The 13556-nt window shown below is 50.1% G+C and overlaps 1 protein-coding gene and 3 non-coding genes across 4 annotated transcripts in view; 1 reads left to right on the top strand and 3 right to left on the bottom strand.

The window, feature by feature from the left end:
• Window positions 1–13556, bottom strand: part of LOC102930774 (class I histocompatibility antigen, F10 alpha chain) — a 1343638-nt gene that overhangs the window by 779899 nt on the left and 550183 nt on the right. The gene's annotated exons all lie outside the window — the stretch shown is intronic.
• Window positions 772–865, top strand: TRNAI-UAU. The gene is made up of 2 exons: window positions 772–809; window positions 830–865. It is a non-coding gene; the product is annotated as a tRNA-Ile (tRNA).
• Window positions 5300–5381, bottom strand: TRNAS-UGA. Its single transcript has one exon. It is a non-coding gene; the product is annotated as a tRNA-Ser (tRNA).
• On the bottom strand, window positions 10888–10969 carry TRNAS-CGA. The gene has a single exon. It is a non-coding gene; the product is annotated as a tRNA-Ser (tRNA).

The raw sequence follows: 13556 nt of genomic DNA, 5'->3' as shown, positions 1-13556 counted from the left end.
ACCTCTCACCTCCTGGGGGGAAAGCCCCTTTCTCCCTCCCCTGTCTGCCCACATTGCCGGTCACTTGCCGTTCCACCCTGTCACTGCTCTGCTGGCCACCCTCTCTCCTCTGGGATGTCTTGCAGTCCCACTAAGAGCGGTGCAGGCTCCCTAAAAGTAGCGGCCACCAGAGCCCGAACAGTAGCCCCATCCCTTCCTCTTGAGGCCACGCACCTGCATCACCCCTTCTCCCCGAGGCCCCACTCCTGCGCTGACTCTTCCCCCCAAGACCCCGCCTCCCGATCACTGCTCTCCGCCCCCTCCCCACCCTCCCTCGCCCTTATGGTCATTACAAAGTGGTAAGGCAGAGCCCTCCCATTTCTAAAAGTCCTGGGGCGTTGTGCCCCCCTGTTCACACACCCCTGGGTCCCGGCGCTTCACACAGCTCTCACTGATCTCAGCTGTTAGCGAGGGAGCCTCACCGCTCGCACAGACTCTGCAGTTTCCTGCCTGAGAGACTCTGTCCCAAAGCAGGACTAATGCTTAGACCTGGTTCTCGGGGATTTCAGATCTGTTGATCTGCAGCAAGGCTCTCCATTGAGTCTCAGTCAGCTCTGGTATCGCACAGAGAAGAACAAGAGGGTCAAATGGTGCCGGGAACCCTTCAGAAGAACCCACCCCACCAAGGACCAACACTTGTCTCCTCCCACTCTCAGCTCCACTGAGAATTTTTGGGGGGTCACGCCTCGCCTTTCTCACCCTAGGGGCCTGGGAGAGCAGCCATAACCAGGTGCCCCAGTGGCGCAATTGGTTAGCACGCAGTACTTATAGGGCAGTGCTGAGAGGAGCTATGCTGAGGTTGTGAGTTCAAGCCTCACCTGGAGCACTGGTTTTCATTAACCAAATGGTTTCACCCACTTGTTTGTTTGGCCCTGTGGAGGGTAGAATGCCAGCCCAGGGGACAGTGAGGATGGGGGAGGACTCAAAAATGCCCCCTTCAATTATTCCCTCCTCTGCAGAGTGCAGGTCAGAATCTACAATCCTTTCTCCCCCACCAGCCGCTGTGCCAGGATCCCTCAAGCAGAGCCTCGAGTCCTGCGGATGCTTGACGCCTGGGGAGGGAGAGGGGCAAGGTAGCCATTTTCTTAGAGGGCTTTCTCTTCCCCTGCCCTCTTCCCCAGTTCTTGTCACGCAAGCAGCAAGCAGCAAAAGACCAGAAGTCTGAAGTGCAGACAATGCGATGTTTCCTGGGGTTAGTTTCCAAGGAAGCATATTTTGAAGCCCTTCACACCACTGGGGCTTATCTCTATACACTGATAGACTCTGTTCCCCAGTGTTCCCTTCCCAGCTCCGACACTGCAAAGCGTTTACCCCGCGTCCCCCTTCCCGGCTCCGACGCTGCAGAGCCTTGCCTGTGTCTCTGTTCCCTGTTCCCATTCCCCCACTTCGCAAACATGATTCCAATTTCCACTTCCACTTCCTGTTTGACTCCAGATTATATGGTAATATTCTCAGCTATACCTTAACCAATCATTTTACTGAAATGTAATTAACCAATCCTAATATATTGTAACATAATTCTCTAACCAATTATATCCCACTACACTAATGAACTTACACATAGCAAAATTAATTATACAGCAGTCAGAAACTATTAGAGAACCAGACAGATTGACAACAGAAAAGTGGGGGCCGTAAAGTTAAAACATATTGAAATGAGGGCTTCACAACCACAACAATTGAGAAGGGATTTCATAGAATCATAGAATCATAGAATATCAGGGTTGGAAGGGACCTCAGGAGGTCATCTAGTCCAACCCCCTGCTCAAAGCAGGACCAATCCCCAATTAAGTCATCCCAGCCAGGGCTTTGTCAAGCCTGACCTTAAAAACTTCTAAGGAAGGAGATTCTACCCCCTCCCTAGGTAAAGCATTCCAGTGTTTCACCACCCTCCTAGTGAAAATTTTTTTCCTAATATCCAACCTAAACCTCCCCCACTGCAACTTGAGACCATTACTCCTTGTCCTGTCCTCTTCTACCACTGAGAATAGTCTAGAAACATCCTCTCTGGAACCACCTCACAGGTAGTTGAAAGCAGCTATCAAATCCCCCCTCATTCTTCTCTTCTGCAGACTAAACAATCCCAGTTCCCTCAGCCTCTCCTCATAACTCATGTGTTCCAGTCCCCTAATCATTTTTGTTGCCCTTCGCTGGACTCTCTCCAATTTATCCACATCCTTCTTGTAGTGTGGGGCCCAAAACTGGACACAGTACTCCAGATGAGGCCTCACCAATGTCGAATAGAAGGGGATGATCACATCCCTCGATCTGCTCGCTATGCCCCTACCTATACATCCCAAAATGCCATTGGCCTTCTTGGCAACAAGGGCACACTGCTGACTCATATCCAGATTCTTGTCCACTGTCACCCTAGGTCCTTTTCCGCAGAACTGCTGCCTAGCCATTCGGTCCCTAGTCTGTAGCGGTGCATTGGGTTCTTCCGTCCTAAGTGCAGGACCCTGCACTTATCCTTCTTGAACCTCATCAGATTTCTTTTGGCCCAATCCTCCAATTTGTCTAGGTCCCTCTGTATCCTATCCCTGCCCTCCAGCGTATCTACCACTCCTCCTAGTTTAGTATCATCCACAAATTTGCTGAGAGTGCAATCCACACCATCCTCCAGATCATTTATGAAGATATTGAACAAAACCGGCCCCAGGACCGACCCTTGGGGCACTCCACTTGACACCGGCTGCCAACTAGACATGGAGCCATTGATCACTACCCGTTGAGCCCGACAATCTAGCCAACTTTCTACCCACCTTATAGTGCATTCATCCAGCCCATACTTCTTTAACTTGCTGACAAGAATACTGTGGGAGACCGTGTCAAAAGCTTTGCTAAAGTCAAGAAACAATACATCCACTGCTTTCCCTTCATCCACAGAACCAGTAATCTCATCATAGAAGGTGATTAGATTAGTCAGGCATGACCTTCCCTTGGTGAATCCATGCTGACTGTTCCTGATCACTTTCCTCTCATGTAAGTGCATCAGGATTGATTCCTTGAGGACCTGCTCCATGATTTTTCCAGGGACTGAGGTGAGGCTGACTGGCCTGCAGTTCCCAGGATCCTCCTTCTTCCCTTTTTTAAAGATGGGCACTACATTAACCTTTTTCCAGTCATCCGGGACTTCCCCCGTTCGCCACGAGTTTTCAAAGATAATGGCCAATGGCTCTGCAATCACAGCCGCCAATTCCTTTAGCACTCTCGGATGCAGCACATCCGGCCCCATGGACTTGTGCTCATCCAGCTTTTCTAAATAGTCCCTAACCACCTCTTTCTCCACACAGGGCTGGCCATCTACTCCCCATGCTGTGATGCCCAGTGCAGCAGTCTGGGAGCTGTCCTTGTTAGTGAAGACAGAGGCAAAAAAAGCATTGAGTACATTAGCTTTTTCCACATCCTCTGTCACTAGGTTGCCTCCCTCATTCAGTAAGGGGCCCACACTTTCCTTGGCTTTCTTCTTGTTGCCAACATACCTGAAGAAACCCTTCTTGTTACTCTTGACATCTCTTGCTAGCTGCAGCTCCAGGTGCGATTTGGCCCTCCTGATTTCATTCCTACATGCCCGAGCAATATTTTTATACTCTTCCCTGGTCGTATGTCCAACCTTCCACTTCTTGTAAGCTTCTTTTTTATGTTTAAGATCCGCTAGGATTTCACTAAGATTTCTTGCCAGACAGGAGGCTCTCTTAAGATCTGTTTCTGTATCTGGTGGTGATGGGCACTATCAGGACAGGATCGTCTTCCTAACCGACCAATACCACCGTATTTCAGTGGGACAGGTTGGGGATGTGAGGATGTGACCGTTCGCTTCCCAGTTTATGGCTGCTCCTGCAGCTTAGCCAAAGGCCTTAGCCTAAGAACCCAGGCTCAGACTCTCCTGGGGAGAGAAGGCCCGTACACAGGCAGACTGTGATTTTGATTCTTTGTTTTGTATCCCGTAACTAGCTAAGTGATGAAAACACACAGCAAAAATACACTGTGATAAAAAAAAGTCTGTACTCTTAAAGTATAGGCTTTACAGGCAGGCCTGAATATCTCTATTCTAACAAGGATCGTTTGGGAAATTAGCCTTTGCTGACAAGGTTTGTCTCTGTTCCTATTTCACCTTCCGGTGTTATGCAGAGGGATCTTTGGCATATTTTTGTGAGCTTAATAACTATCTCCGAAACTTTATTTACTCAAACTTCAAAATTGGTGTCACCTGATTTTTGCATCGCCCTGTGAAAAAACAACGGACACGTGGGGCTTTCTACAGGGTGTCATGATGCTAAAGTTGGGGAATTCAATCGCTGTACTTGTGTGTGGGGGGGTTGCTTCTCCACAGCTGACTCAGAGCTTCCAGCCTCAGGCTGCCCCTGCCTCACTGCCAGGCACACCGGGCTGTTAGCTGCACCCACTGTCCTTGCCAGGGGTCCCTGCTGAACCCTGCGGGTGACTCTGCAGGTGGAGAAGGTGCTGTGTAGCGATGTAGAGCAGGTGCAGGAAGGAGCCGGGGTCACTATTCAAATTCTGAATTGCACAATTTTCCAAAGTTGGGAATGTCCAGAACCAATTCTAACAGGAAGGCGAATGCAGAGCAGTTACACTGGAGGGGCCCAGACCTGCAGTGGGGGCACAGTGGAAATTAATAATGGGAAGATCATTTGTTAAATTAGTCGTCACTGACAAGATTTGTCTCTGTTTCTATTTCAAGTTATGGTGTTATTTAGAGGAATCGGTACATATTTTTACTGTAGTAATTAAACCGTTAATTTTATTTAATCAAGCCAAAAACTTTGCATCACTTATTTTTTCTCTGTCCTAGCAGGAATGAATTGAATTTTGTGACATTCTGGAAAGCGCAGAGAGATTAACTGTGGGGAATTCAGTCTCTGTGTTTGTGAGCTGATGTTTTCCTCTCACAGGTCAGTGCTTGCATGGAAATCCTAAGAGGGATCTAAGGGCTGGTGTACGCTGGACACTTAACTGGCAGAGCTACGTGTCTCAGGGTGTGAAAAATCCACACCCCCAAACCAATACAGTTAAGCTGACCTAAGCCCTGGTTAGATAGAGCTAAATAGAAGGAAAAATTGTTCCGTCAATGTAACTATTACAGCGATGGGAAAACCCCTCCACTCGCTGTAGCAACTGTCTACTCCAAAGCACTATCGCAGTGTCACAAGTGTAGACAACCTCAGAGTGAGACCAGATCTGGCTCCAGTTCGCATGCTGTGGCACTAAGATTGCAGTTGTCATAACGTTCTTGTGCTTCTATCTTTGGCAGGATTTGAACCTGCGTGGGGTGACCCCAATGGAATTCAAGTCCATCGCCTTAACCACTCGGCCACAACTACGTGATGGATGGCTATTTCACTACACTATGATTCAGTTCTCACAGAATTGTCACTTCAAATTGCTCAGATCCACTTCCCCAGCACACTCAAGGCTGTGCATTAGTGTAAGTGTGTCCATGGCTGAACAGCAAGAATTCCTGCCCATTTCCCTTCCGGCTGGAGCATGATGAGAGTGTGTTTGTGTTAACGACATTGCTGTAGATCATTGTTCATTCCCCAAATTGACAATTCAGACAGTCCCTTTCCTAGTCAAATCTCCAGCACATCATTCCAATAGCAGGGGTCAGGATTTCTCTGGGGCATGGACATTTTTCAGGGGGTTGGTGCATGAACTCAGCCTTGCATTCCATCCTTGATGTTTCATGGACTAGCAAGAGCAGCATAAAGAAAGAGCCGAGCCAATATCTCCCTGTCAGGGATGCAGGTGGCCACATCCCCTCTGTCTGACCATTGCCATTGCAGGAGAGAAGGGTTCACTGGAGTTGAATGCCCTGGCTCAGACAAGACACATAGGGAGGTTTTGCTGTTCATGGATCTGTGCAAAGGAAATTGTGTCTCTGTGTTTTCCCCAGTGACTCCTACATCCCACCCCCAATATCTTCTGGTTGAACGAGGATGGGTCATTCAGAAAATCATCTTGTTTGGATGTAAAGATGTGAAATGATGGGAAAATTGACCGTTCTTCCTAGTTTAAATTCTGTAACTTCTACATTGGACAATAATACTCAGCTCTTCACTGGCCATATGAGGTCTGGGGCTGGGGAAGGAATGTGTTCGGAGACATGACTCACATGACAGACTCAGGGTTCTGGATCCAGCCCAGCCAGCAAAGCGCTGACACATGGAAAGGAGGTGTCCACAGATCACATTCGCCACCACCGCGCAATGGGAGCTGATGTTCAGTTCCACCGTGTTCCACCGAAGTCCTTCCCGGAGTCACTGTCTCTGGAACATCCCATTGGGGCGGCTCACCCCTCACAGTGACATCCTGCTCCGGCTACAGATTGCATGGCAGCGCCACCGTCCAGATCCCCAGTGGGAGTTAGTGGTCTGCCGTATGAGAGACAATAACTCCACCGGAGAACCACAAATCTTCAAACGATAAAAAAGTGACCTCTGCATTGTAGGCCACACTCGCTGCTGGGGACCTACACCGGGATAGGGCTGACACTCAGAGGAGCTCTGCGCTTCTGGTCTACATGGAATTATTTGGGCATTAAATCTGTCAGGTATGAAGGGGTTCGAGTTACCTGTGCCCTGTTCCTTTAAGGCATTGGAGCAATGCTGGGGAGATTGAAGGGCACAGAGCTGGGGAGCAGTGTGTGCTCCAAGGAAAGTTGTTGTGCTCTGGTGACACAGAGTGGGTGTGGGGGTTTTGTAAGCCGTGGGGTTTGTATACAGATAAAGTTTACTAACCCGCAGGTTCAAAGCTGTTCCTGCTCTGGGCTACACAGGGCAGTCTTTGCTGAGAGTGTAGCTCAGTAGGTGAATATTTGCCTGGAGGGCAATGGGTTCCTAGTTCAAATCCAAATGACTCCCTTTAAAAACTTTTTCAAATGAAAATCGATTTCCAGACCCATCTCCAGTGTGTTCAGGAGTCCGCTGAATGGGGACGCTTGAAATGAATGTAAACACTCAGCAGTTCCCCTTGCCAATGTAGAAAACCCAGCAGAGCTGTCCAGCAGCTGAAATCCACTCCAGTCCTCGCGTCTCCAAGAGGGACACTCTGTATTTGGGGCATGTGTGACACCTCTGGGACGATGACAGGTGAAAAAATGCTGGATTCAATGACAGCTGAGACCACAGGAGGGGAAGGTGAATGGCAGCACCGCACAGGGTCATAACACTCAGACCCGGGGCTTCACTGTCACTACCCCTGTGTTTGCCCTCATTTATATCCTAAGAAACACACCCTTCCCCCTCCCCCACACACTGTCACACCCAACCTTTTCCCCTGGAGCCCACCCCAACCCTGCCCTACCCCTCTCCCACACACACGGCATGGGACACAGCCTCTCCGTGACTCACCCAGGTCGGGACTTGCCTCTGCATCGCCCCAACAGGGGAGCAGAGAGCCTGAAGGGCCACAGGAGACAGATGAAGATCGGCCAGAATAGAAAAGTCTTCCCTTCGCTTCTTCAGAGTCTCGTTAACCTCACCCAGGAGAAGTTCCAGCACCGGGTGGGCTCAAAGCACCAACCTTCCCCTCAGCAGCGGAAGGTGGGAACCAGCTCGATCACACGGAAGGAGGTTCCCCACCTCTGCTCCTGCTGTCCTGCAGCCTTTCCTATGGATTTGTTTTAGGTAATGCAACCCCCTCACCCCCAATCCATCCATGGAACAATGAGAGTGGGCACTAACTGTGGGCTCCAGTGGTGCAGTGGGTTAGCCCACATTACCTAGAGAGCAGTGCTGTGTAGAGTGATGTTTAGGTTATGAGTTCAAACCTCAACCGGAGCACCCACTTTCTTTAAGCGAGTGGCTTCTGCCAATCATTTTGCCCTGCGGAAAATACAATTCCAACCCAGCAGACACCGAGGTCCCTTCCTTTACCGAGTGCAAGGCAGATTCCACACACCTGCAAGGCTCCGCTCTCCACCCGCCACCTGTGTCAGGAGGGGTAAAGCCGAGTCCAGAGCTCTGCCCATCCTGTGATTCTTCACCCCATGACTCCTCCTCAATCTTTGATCCCCAAACCACCTTTGTGCACACTTTTGTTTTGTGCTCTTTGTTTACGAGTTGTTCTCTCTTGGGACTGACAGAGGCCAGACAGAAATCCATCTTCTCCAACCCATCCTCATCCAAGTCTCCGATATTGCAGCCAGTATAGGTAAGCCAGGCAAGGCGGATTGCTTTATCTTTTGTTTTATGTGAATTTTCCCTGTGTTAAGACGGAGGTTTATTCCTTTTTTCTGTAACTTTAAGGTTTTGCCCAGAGGGGGATCCTCTGTGTTTTGAATCTGAATACCCTGTAAAGTATTTTCCATCCTGATTTTACAGAGATGATTTTTATCTTCCTTTTTTTTAAATAAAATCCTTCTTTTAAGAACCTGAGTGATTTTTCCATTGTTCCAAGATCCAGGGGTTTGGGTCTTTGATGATTTTGTAACCAATTGGTGAGGATATTATTCTCAAGCCTACCCAGGAAAGGGGATATGTAAGGCTTGGGGAGATATTTTGGGGGAAGACGTCTCCAAGTGGGCTCTTTCCCTGGTCTTTGTTTAAAACGCTTGGTGGTGGCAGCATACCGTTCAAGGACAACGCAAAGTTTGTACCTTGGGGAAGTTTTTAACCTAAGCTGGTAAGAATAAGCTTAGGGGGTCTTTCATGCAGGTCCCCAAGTCTGTACCCTAGAGTTCAGAGTGGGGAAGGAACCCTGACAGCTAGACTGGACGCACCTGGAGCTCACGCCCTAGCTTTTGTGATGCCCAACCCCCAGCTCCTTCCCAGGGCTCTAGCTGAAGCCAGAGCATTGGCCTGAGCGGCCGAGAAGAGGTTTCAGTCCTGAAGAAAGCAGGACTTTCAGTACAAAGGGAAAACGGCACAAGCCCATCTGTGAAGGGACTTGCGCCCTCAATTGCCTGATCGAAAGTCAGACGCCTTATCCATTAGACCACAAGAGAAAAGCCTTTCCAAGCACTTCCTTCGAAAAGGTGGACACTGTGTTTCTCGGGTCAGCTACTGAGGGGGGCAGAGATTCTCTGGGCACAAGAAGTCGAGTTCCCAGCGAGACGTGAGACTTAATTCTATGGAGCCAGGTGCAGGACTTTGGCAGGGAGGCTTAGGCATGGGGGGATTGGGGTGCAGCGCGTGGGCCGGCTGTCTAGGTGCAGAGATTAATTGACCCTGAGGTGCAGGAGGGAGGAAGAGGAGGAGGAATCGGCAGTGGGCGTGGAGAAAAAGAGGACGGGGAGAGGCTCTCAGCAAGCCTGGCCAGCTCAGTCCATAGAGCATCAGGCTCTTAATGGGCGGTGCCAGGGTTCAAGCCCCTGTCCAGGCACTCAGCTCTTGAGTGCCAGGAGCCAAATCATTCCTGGTGGTGTCCAGAGCCATGTGTGGGAAAGGGAGGCTGAGACTTGTGCCCCCTGCTCTGTGGCAGGGATCCTGGTAGCTCAGACTCAGGGAAGGCTTCTGTACTCAGAGTTGCTGACTTGGAGACTTCCTGGGGGTTGCTTGACCCCTGCCCCCACCCCTGTCCAGTCTCTTGCCATGCCACCCTATTTCTTCCTCTCCCCAGTCCTCCCGCATGCCTGATCACTGGCAGAGGGGAGAAGCTGAAGGAGAAGAGGAGGAGCTTGTGAGCCAGGCCTGCTAGCAGGTGGGAGGTGCTGGTGGGGAGCTGGCTGCCAGTGGGCGCTGAGCACCTGTTTTTTTGTTTCCGTTCGTGCTGCAGCCCCATAGCATCCAGGAAGTTGGCTCCTCTGGCTGCACTGACGGCTCCTTTCACACTCTAGAGGGAGGAACAGAACCAGGGTTATGGCTGATCTATGGGGCCGGGGGCGTTAGGTGAGTGGCAGAGGCTTTAGGTGCTGAGAGTTTGCCTGACACCTCAGGGGCACAGTGTGAGGTGGTGTCCCAGGGATCTCTATGAAAGGAGCAGAACAAGATTTACTTGGGGTGGGGAGAGAATTGAGAGCATCTCAGGGGTTGTAGAGAGTATTGCCCAGGATAGAGACTGGCTGTCATAAATATAAAGGGAAGGGTAAAAACCTTTAAAATCCCTCCTGGCCAGAGGAAAAATCCTTTCACCTGTAAAGGGTGAAGAAGCTAGGATAACCTCGCTGCCACCTGACCAAAATGACCAATGAGGAGACAAGAGACTTTCAAAAGCTGGGAGGAGGGAGAAAAACAAAGGGTCTGTGTCTGTCTGGGTGATGCTTTTGCCGGGGACAGACCAGGAATGGAGTCTTAGAACTTAGTAAGTAATCTAGCTAGATATGCGTTAGATTATGATTTCTTTAAATGGCTGAGAAAATAAGCTGTGCTGAATAGAATGGATATTCCTGTCTGTGTGTCTTTTTGTAATTTAAGGTTTCGCCTTGAGGGATTCTCTATGTTTTGAATCTAATTACCCTGTAAGGTATTTACCATCCTGATTTTACAGAGGTGATTCTTTTTTACTATTTCTTCTATTAAAATTCTTCTTTTCAAGAACTGAGTGTTTTTTTCATGGTTCTTAAGATCCAAGGGTTTGGGTCTGTGGTCACCTATGCAAATTGGTGAGGATTTTTACCAAACCTTCCCCAGGAAGTGGGGTGCAAGGGTTAGGAGGATTTTGGGGGAAAGACGTTTCCAAACAACGCTTTCCTAATAAAATAAACCCGGATAAACGTTTGGTGGTGGCAGTGGAAGTCCAAGGGCAAAGGGTAAAATAGTTTATACCTTGGGGAAGTTTTAACCTTAGCTGGTAAAAGTAAGCTTAGGAGGTTTTCATGCAGGTCCCCACATCTGTACCCTAGAGTTCAGAGTGGGGAAGGAACCTTGACACTGGCTAAAACACAGGCCTCGCTGTGAGCAGGATTCGAACCTGCGCAGGGGAACCCTACTGGATTTCGACTCCAATGCCTTAACCACTCGGCCATCACAGCTGCGAGCACGCTAGTGCTTCAATGCCACAGAAACTGGTAAATAATCGCAATGCCCAGGCTTGACATCATCTGAAATACAGAATTCCCACAGCAAACCTGGCTCCGAAAGCACAGGGGGGATTTGGGGTTTGTTCTCTTTGCTTTGCCATGTGCAGTCGCACAGAGAGGCCTTTCAAAAGTCTCCCCTCCCACAAAGCGGGAATGGGAAATGATTCTCAACTTGCAGCTTGATGTGAATGAGGATGTCTGGAGCATAGGGCCAGGGACTGACCTGTGCTAGAGAAACGAGTGACACGTGGAACCATGGACTAGCAGCAGTACTGTGCAGGAAAATGTCTCACAAGAGGCGTTAGCACATCGGTGGTTTGGCAGTGAAGTCACAGAGATCGGGGGGAGGTCTAGCTTTGGGTTCTGGCCATCAGAGGGATGAGTTTTATTGTCTCCAAATTTCAGTAGAAAAATTCAGACCCAAACTGTGTGTGGGGGGGTTTCTGTGGTTTGCATTTGGTTTGTTTTGTTTTTCTCATTTGAAATGTTCTTGATAATTTGTCTGGGAAAACTGTTTGGACAAGGCCAAGGACAAGTTAGAACAATTAAAAATCTCCATGGGAGTGAGGGGGTCCCTCAGCGCCGGGGGAGGGGTGGAGATTTTCATGAGGGGAGTTGAGGTGATAAATGAGAGGCTTTTGCTCCAGCAGCAGGAGAGGCTTGGCAGGTTCATTTTTACCAAGTGAACCCCTCCCCCCCCAACACACACACACACACACACACACACACACACACACATTGCTCCCCGATGCTGCTGCCCCAGCTCAAACCCCACTGTCACCCCGAGCATGTGATCTACAGCTTCCTGCTGACAAAGCCCTTATATATCAGAGACAAACTCCCCTAGTCTGCCCCTTCTCCCAGCTGAGCCCTCCCCCCACGGAGCCCAGGACAGCCCCGACCTAGCTGGATCTCGCGGCAGATGAACGACGATGCGCGTTGCTGACACAAGGAGCCGAGTGGGCGCACACCCAAGCAATGTAATAACTGTGTCAGTTCCAGGGACATAACTGTGCAGTACAGACATTGCCTGAGTATTTCACTCTGTGCACTGAGATGGGAGCGTAAAACACCCACCCACCATTGAAATCCCCCAATTTACTATCTCTGCCCTTCCCAGAAAGTCATAAACTTCAGTTCATTCTTGCTAGCAGAGGGGTAACTCAAGTGACACTTATGTTTACAATTGATTAAATAAGGTTTAGAGTTTTATTAATATAATAGAAAAATTAAAAGTAATTTCTCGACAAAACACCACAAGGTGAAACAGGAACAGAGACAAACCTTGTCAGTAAAGTCTCTTTTCCCCAAAGATCCTCAAAATATTCTTAATTCCCACCCCACCACCATAGGCCTCAGTGGTTTCAGAGGCTTGGAACTGGCCAATGGGAGCTGTAGGGGCAGCGTTGCAGGTGCGGGCAGCACATGGAGACCCGCTGCCCCCCTCCCTCCCAGGGGCTGCACGCAGAGAGATGCCAGCAGCCAGCTGCTGACTGGGAGCCACCAACCCCCAGCCCGGCGCTCCCTCCAGACCCCGCACCCCAACACTCTGCCCCAGTCCAGAACCCCTTCTGCACCCAAATTCCCCCCATGAGCCTACACCCCACAGCCCCTCCTACACCCCAAATATTGCCGGCACCCAGTGCCAGAGGCAAGCAACAGCAGGGGTTCGTTGCCCAGTGTGCGTCACCCAATAATCACAACGGGGTGGAGAAGCAGAAAAGTTTATTTGAAGCTTCAAAGAAGGTCCAGGGAGAATAGAATCTCCAATCCTGCACACAGAGCAGGAAGTTACACAGGCTTTTATCCATCCTTTCTTCAGCATACTTATCCAATAGCAAGCTGCCCTAAGTATCCATATAGCCAGCCAATCCAGTTACCAGCTAGTTCCCTTGTTCTCTGAACCATCTGTTAAACCATACATAAAGCTGCTTTCTTCAGCATTGTTCTTCCATATCTGCACTGTGTGGCCTTGCTTAGTTTCAGGCTGTCTGACTCTGCAACATATTGTTGCAGATCCTCAGCATAACTGCTGCGAGTGCCTCCAGGCGGGGGGGCCAAGGACACTTGGGCCTAGTGCGAGGGGGCTTCATCGACACTCGTGGTCTTCCATCCCCTCGAGTTACCTAGTGGCCATGCCCAGTGTCCCCAACACCCACACTCTGCCCCAGCCCGGAGCCCCCTCCTTCACCGAGCTCCCTCCCAGAGCCTGCAGCCCTCACTCCCTCACTCCCCGACACTCTGCCCCACACGTGCAGGCTGCTAGGCAGCAGCTTTGGTAACAGCACGTCAGTCTCTAGGTGTCTCTGTGGTGCAAGGGGTCAGCGCGTTCGGCTGTTAACCGAAAGGATGGTGGGTCGAGCCCACCCTGGGAGGACGATAAGCCTGGGCTACTTCCTTGCTCCTCAAGACCTGCTGGGAGCCTCAAAGGCCCTTTTTTGCCACCTCAAAACCATCCCTCTTGGCCTCAGTGGTTTCAGCTGGTGGCCCTCAGAGTGCGCTGGATGCGACCCAGAATCCCATCTCCCAGCAGCCATGC

The sequence above is a fragment of the Chelonia mydas genome, chromosome 4 (genome assembly GCF_015237465.2).
Source record: "Chelonia mydas isolate rCheMyd1 chromosome 4, rCheMyd1.pri.v2, whole genome shotgun sequence".
NCBI classification, from domain to species: Eukaryota; Metazoa; Chordata; order Testudines; family Cheloniidae; genus Chelonia; species Chelonia mydas.
Note: the sequence above shows the minus strand (reverse complement) of the source record. Positions and strands in the feature narration are given on the sequence as shown.